The sequence below is a fragment of the Mandrillus leucophaeus genome, unplaced genomic scaffold, assembly GCF_000951045.1.
Source record: "Mandrillus leucophaeus isolate KB7577 unplaced genomic scaffold, Mleu.le_1.0 Scaffold169, whole genome shotgun sequence".
Taxonomy (NCBI): domain Eukaryota; kingdom Metazoa; phylum Chordata; class Mammalia; order Primates; family Cercopithecidae; genus Mandrillus; species Mandrillus leucophaeus.
Window position 1 is genome coordinate 4,102,825 of NW_012101687.1, and position 6,426 is coordinate 4,109,250.

Below are 6,426 nucleotides of genomic sequence, written 5' to 3' on the forward strand. Positions count from 1 at the left end.
GCTGCGGGACATGGAGTCGCCGCTCGCGGACAGCCTTTGCTGGCGCCCCAGGTTAGAAGTGTGTCATCGCCTCGGCCGTGGCTGTGGCCTGGGCAGCCACAGGACGCTCCACTGAGGGACACTCTCTGTCGCTGGCTACAGCCACTTGGAAGAAGTTTAGGACTCGGCCGGTTTCCTGCTGTTGGCGGTGCCGGGGCCCACCTGGAGCCGGGACGCGTCCGGAGTCCCGGGTGCCCTGAGCCCCGCACGGGCTCCTGCGGGATGGGCTGCGTCGGCCCTGGCAGGGCGAGCCAAGCTCCCAGCCGTGCCAAGCTGCCCAGCGAGGCTCAGCAATCGCGGGGCTTCAAGAAAGAACGCGCGCCTGTGTGGAAGTTTTAAATCCCACGAAGTGCAGAGTGCAGGATATTTTCCTACAAATTTACATAGTGGGTGGGATTTGAGTAAATTAGAATTGAATTTAAAACTGGAAGTCACATGGAAGAAGGCAGGAGCACTGTTGTAAATCCGATGCTTCCCCCACCTGCACCTGAGTCTTAGGCCAATTCCAGGTCTCTCGTCCTAAAATGCTCGTCCTAAAATGCTCATTTCTGGAAGGATGGCACAGTCTCTGCAGGAGAGAAAGAAGGATTCACTTAAACCTGAGAGGTGGTTTGTGGCGAAGGCCAACCCTTTTTACCTCTCTAAAAAAATCATTCTCATTCTCTCTCTCTCTCCCCCCACCCTTCGACTCCGTCTCTGTCCTCTATCTCCCCCTCTCTCTCTCCCCCTATCTCTCTCCTCGTCTCTCTCTCCGCCTCTCCTCACTTCTCTCTCCCTCTCTCCTGGATTCTCAGTAACCGTGTCAGGGTATTGGGGCCCGTGGCAAGGTCCGGGGGATACAAAAAGTTTGAAAACCACTGATTTCAGATAACATTCCTCTTTTACAGACTAAAAATACGGATGCAAGTATTTGCATTGAATAGAGTTGACTAATTGAATAGAGTTTTTCTCATGGAGGCCCAAGAAAGTGTATTTTTAAAGAGGACCTTGAATGAATCTAATGTGCCTTCAAGAGCTGAGAACTTAGATTCCCTGCTCCTTCTTTCTTACAGATACAGATACTTTTCCTAGAATTGAGTTCTCAGGCCTCCCTGAGACTTCCTGTGATTCTGCGGCAGCAGAGAAGAGTGGTTCAAGAGCTGAGGCGCTCATGGGATGGGCGCCAATTCTTGCACGGACACTCAGTGACTGTGTCGACTCTGTGCCTTATTTTCTGGTCTATAAAATGGAAGTCTTAATTGTACCTGCCTAAATAAAGTTGGCAGGCACATTGTAAGAACAGTGTGAAGTGTTTATTAAATAACCAGCTTAATTCATAACTCTTTAAGGGGAATTTTCCAAGAGTTGAACAAATATATATATTTTATATATAATATATATTATATATTTTATATATAGCATATATTTATATATAAAAAAGTATATATATTATATATATATATTTTTTTGAGACGGAGTCTCGATCTGTTGCCCAGTCTGGAGTGCATGGGCCTGATCTCAGCTCACGGCAACCTGCGCCTCTCAGGTTCAAGCAATTCTCCTGCCTCAGCCTACGGAGTAGCTGGGTTTACAGGCGCCTGCCACCACTCTTGGCTAATTTTTGTATTTTTACTAGAGACGGGGTTTCATCATGCTGGCCAGGCTGGTCTGGAACTCCCGACCTCAGGTGTTCTGCCCACCTCAGCCTCCCAAAGTGCTGGGATTAGAGGCCTGAGCCATGGCGCCCAGCCATCTTTTTTTTTAAGAGAAGTTGCTTTATTATGTGTTTATCTATTTATTTTGAGATACAGTCTCACTCTGTTGCCCAGACTTGAGTGCAGTGGTGCAATCTCAGCTCACTGCAGCCTCCACCTTCCAGGTTCAAGCGATTCTTGTGTTTCAGCCTCTAAAGTACCTGGGATTACAGGCATGCATCGCCACACCTGCCTAACTTTTGTATTTTTACACCACACCTGCCAAACTTTTTCATTTTTAGTAGAGACCGGGTTTCACCATGTTGGCCAGGCTAGTCTTGAACTACTGGCCTCAAGTGATCCTTCTGCCTCAGCCTCCCAAAGTGCTGGGATTACATGAGTGAGCCACCTCACCTGGCCCAAGAGTTGGAAAATCTTAATATCATATTGTTGAGTCTTTGAGTAGGTTTTTTTTTGTTTTTTGTTTTTGTTTTTTAATTGTGCAGTAGTCACTATGCTAAATGTTATTTCCACTGGATGGGTTAAAGAAGTTCTCCTTTCATTGTTGTTCATTGACTAAGAGGTCTGAGAGGAGGGGGACTAGAGCTTGAGGAGATTAACTTTAGGCAAAGTTACTCTAGGAATGGGAAATGGAACTGAGTGGGAGCAAAGTGAAGGCTTGCTGATGTACCTTAGAAATCGTATCTTTTTAATAGAAGAACATGGACACTATCTGTTTTCCTGCAAGGTGCTGTGGCTGGAGACTGGAAGAAATGGTGGCTTCATCAATACTGAAATGGAGATTGCCAGGATTGTTGTTCTGGAAAAACAGAGATGAGCTATAGCTGAAATTGCTGCCACTGGGGTTCACACTAGGTAGGAAGGGAAGCAACTTCAGGAAGGAGTCAGAGAATGGAGGTAGGGGGTACAGAAGACTGAGTGCTGAAGGTTTAGGAGCTAGTAACACTCAGAGTGTGAGCCAGGGACAGCACTGGCATCACCTGGGAGCTTGTTGGAAATGCAGAATCTATCACCCCGCTCCAAACCTACTGAATCAGAACACACATTTTAATAAGATTTCTAGATGATGTATATGTACATTCAAGTTTAAGGTGCACTGGTCTAGAGAGAAAAAAGATTTAGTGTTAGAGTATGAAAGATAACAGCAAAAAAAAGGTTCGCCTAATAGAGTAAAATACTGAAGTTTAGAGATTTTAGAGGTGATTTTTTTTTTTTTTTTTTTGAGACGGAGTCTTGCTCTGTCACCCAGGCTGGAGTGTAGTGGCATAATTTCAGCTCACTGCAACCTCCACCTCCCGGGTTCAAGCAATTCTCCTTCCTCAGTCTCCTCAGTAGCTGGGATTACAGGTGCCCACCACCACACCTAGCTAATTTTTGTACGTTTAGTAGAGATGAGGTTTTGCCATGTTGGCCAGGATGGTCTCGAACTCCTGGCCTCAAGTTATCTGCCTGCCTCGGCCTCCCAAAGTGCTGGGATTACAGGCGTGAGCCACCAGGCCTGGTCCTAGAGATGATCTTTCTAAGCATGGCGCCGTTAAAGGTAAAACCGTAATAAAAATATTTAAAAATATAAAAATGTATGACTTCTGTACAGGAAGCCTTATAAAGGTTATAAGAAGAAAGGTTTAAATCAGGTTATGAGAAAAATTATAAACTGGAATAAGAAATTAATAATTCTGACAAAATCAAGAATGAGCAAAGGAGATTAATAAACAGTTCATAAAAGCAGTAACACAAATAGCTAATAAACGTAGTAACCTGGTAAGCAATCAAAGAATTATAAGTTAAAAAGGTAAAGTAATATTTTGTTTTGCTTATCACAAAGCAAAATTAAAAAGATTGACAATACCTGGAAGTAGACAGGATCTCAGGAAATGACATTTATGCTGTTTCAATGGTATTCTAAATTAATACAATTTTTCTGGAGGGAAGTCTGGGAATAGACATCAAAATTTTAAATGTGCCATTCCTTGCTAGAAATGTATGCTATAAAAGTAATTGAAGATGTGTTGAGTTTGTATATGTTAGGAGCTTCATCAGTGCTGCTGCTTTAAACTGTGACAAAGTAGATAAAATCTAAATGTCAAACAATAGCAGATTGGTTAGATCAGTGGTTCTCAACTTGAGTTAGTATTGCCCACAGCAGACATTTGGAAATATCTGGAGACATTTTTGATTGTCATAACTAGGGATGGGAGCTACTGGCATGTAGTACTGTACTGATAGAGGGCAGGGAGGCATTAAATATCCTTCAATGCACAACACAGCCTCCCACAACAAAGAATTATTCAGCCCAAAATGTCAATAGTGCTGAAGTTGAGACACCCTGGGTTAAAGAATATTATAGCTGTACGATTAATTATTTTTCATAATCTCAATGTAGATCTGTATTTATTCACTTGGAAAGATAAATTGTTCAGGCAAGAAGCAGATAATAAAAGTAAAATGAATAGTAAGATCTCATTTAGATAAAACAAACAAGAAAACCTATTCCCAGCAATATGTTTCTAAGGTTACCAACATGCTGAGTGCTAATTCACTAGTTGCAATGTTTTAATTTGTTTAAAAATCTTTCTGTATTTTCTGAAAAGTTTTTCCAGCAAACATGCATTGCTTTTTTAAATCAGAAAAAAATGAAGGCATTTCCTCTGCAAAGCGGCGGAAAAAGCAGAAAAGTGTTAGAGAGGACCAATGACTAATTCTGAATGAAAACAGGATCAAAATGTCTTAGAGTGAATTACAAAAGTGAAGAGGAGGTAAAGATCACTGGAAATGGGAAATTAAGGAATGAAAAAGCCAGAGTATTGGATCAATTCTGTGTAAGGACTCTGAATTTCCCTAAGATAGTAGCAGGAACTGGGACAGAGGGAACAACTATAGTCGGGGGCTAAGTACCTCAATAGATGTCAACAAGAATGAGAACAGTGTAACTAGACTTTGTGACTTTCAAACTTTTTTCTTTTGAAAGTGTCACAAGAAAATCTGAACAAGATAAAAGAAAAAATTTAAAGTTACAAATTTTACATACCTGGAAACAACCATTCTTAAAACACATTCAGGAGCGGGGTATGGTGGCACACGCTGTAGTCCCAGCTACTCAGGAGGCTGGGGCAGGAGGACTGTTTGAGCCCAGGAGTTTGAGGTTGCAGTGAGCCATGATCGCTCTGCTGCACTCCATCCTGGGTGACAGAATGAGACTGTCTTAAAAAAAAAAAAAAAAAAAGCCCAAACCCCAAAACAAACAAACAAACACACATACATTTAGGTATTAATCAGTGCCCTAATGTGGAATATTTGTTTCTGGTATTTCATTATTATACACAGCACATCTATAAACATTCTCAGAGCTAAATCTTTGAGCACACGTTACCTCCTTAGGATCAATTCTTAGACATGTAATTGCTAGGTTAAAAAGCATGTACATTTTTAAGACTTAAAATATTTGGCCAAATTATACTCATATAAAATGTCAAATGTATAATTTTTTAAATGTTAAAAAGCATTCTCACACAAATATAGAATAAGCACAAGTCAAGTTTTAACTTATTAATGAGGAAACCAGTAGGATAACAAAGCCAGTTCAAAGAAAGACATGAGAAAATATGCGTGTATATATACACACACACATATCTATATGTGTACATATATTATGTATTTCTATTTATATGTGTATATACATATATTATGTGTATATATAACTATATATACATACATATTATGTACATATATCTGTAAGTATATACATAGATATATAAATATATCTGTAAGTATATACATAGATATTATGTACGTATATCTATAAGTATATACATAGATATGTACATAATATCTATATATGTATACACATGTATCTGTGTATATACATTTACCATGTACATATATCTATGTATATATATCATGTACATATATCTATAATATATACATATGTATATGTTATGTATATATGTATATATACATCCCATAATGTATATGATGCATATACATGTATACATAATATATACATATGTATATACTTATAGTATTATATTATATACATATAGTATATGTATTGTGTACACATACCTATATACATATATTATGTATATTATGTATATATGTACTATATATGATATACATATATAAATATACATCCTATATACATATGTGCATAAATATATAAAAAAGAGAATACTAAAATCATTCTGCATTATTGCTAAATTAGATATAAATCTGATTAATGTCTTACAGGGTGATAAACCATAACGTTTGGTGCTATCTTTACAGAGCAGAAATTATTTCCATCTGTGCAGGACAGAAATTATATCTCCACTGGACAAAAATATAGCATCTCACCATTTTTCTACAAGCTAACATTTGAATTTGCAGTTGTAAAATGTGCAAATCCATAATAACGAGTCAGGATTCAATTCACCTTAGATGGACTGGTTAGGCAATGCCTAACATGAAAACAAATTATGCAATCATATTTTGCTTTCCAAGTTTTGGAAAATTTTTTCTGACCAAAGGTCATTCCAATTTATAGTCCTTACCGGTGATGTGTGAACATGCCTGTTTGGCCTCTCATGATTACTATTATCTCTTTTAAAAAATTGCCAGTTTCATAGATAAAAATGAAATCTCATAATTTTAAGTTTTAGTATAAATGTGACTGAACATTTCTCTCATAGTCTTTTTTTTTTTTTTTTTTTTTTTT

The 6,426-nt window shown here is 38.7% G+C and overlaps 1 protein-coding gene across 1 annotated transcript in view; it reads right to left on the reverse strand.

Moving 5' to 3' along the window:
• The window catches only part of CPM (carboxypeptidase M), a 110,107-nt gene that overhangs the window by 77,934 nt on the left and 25,747 nt on the right, over window positions 1-6,426 (reverse strand). The window lies entirely within an intron of this gene.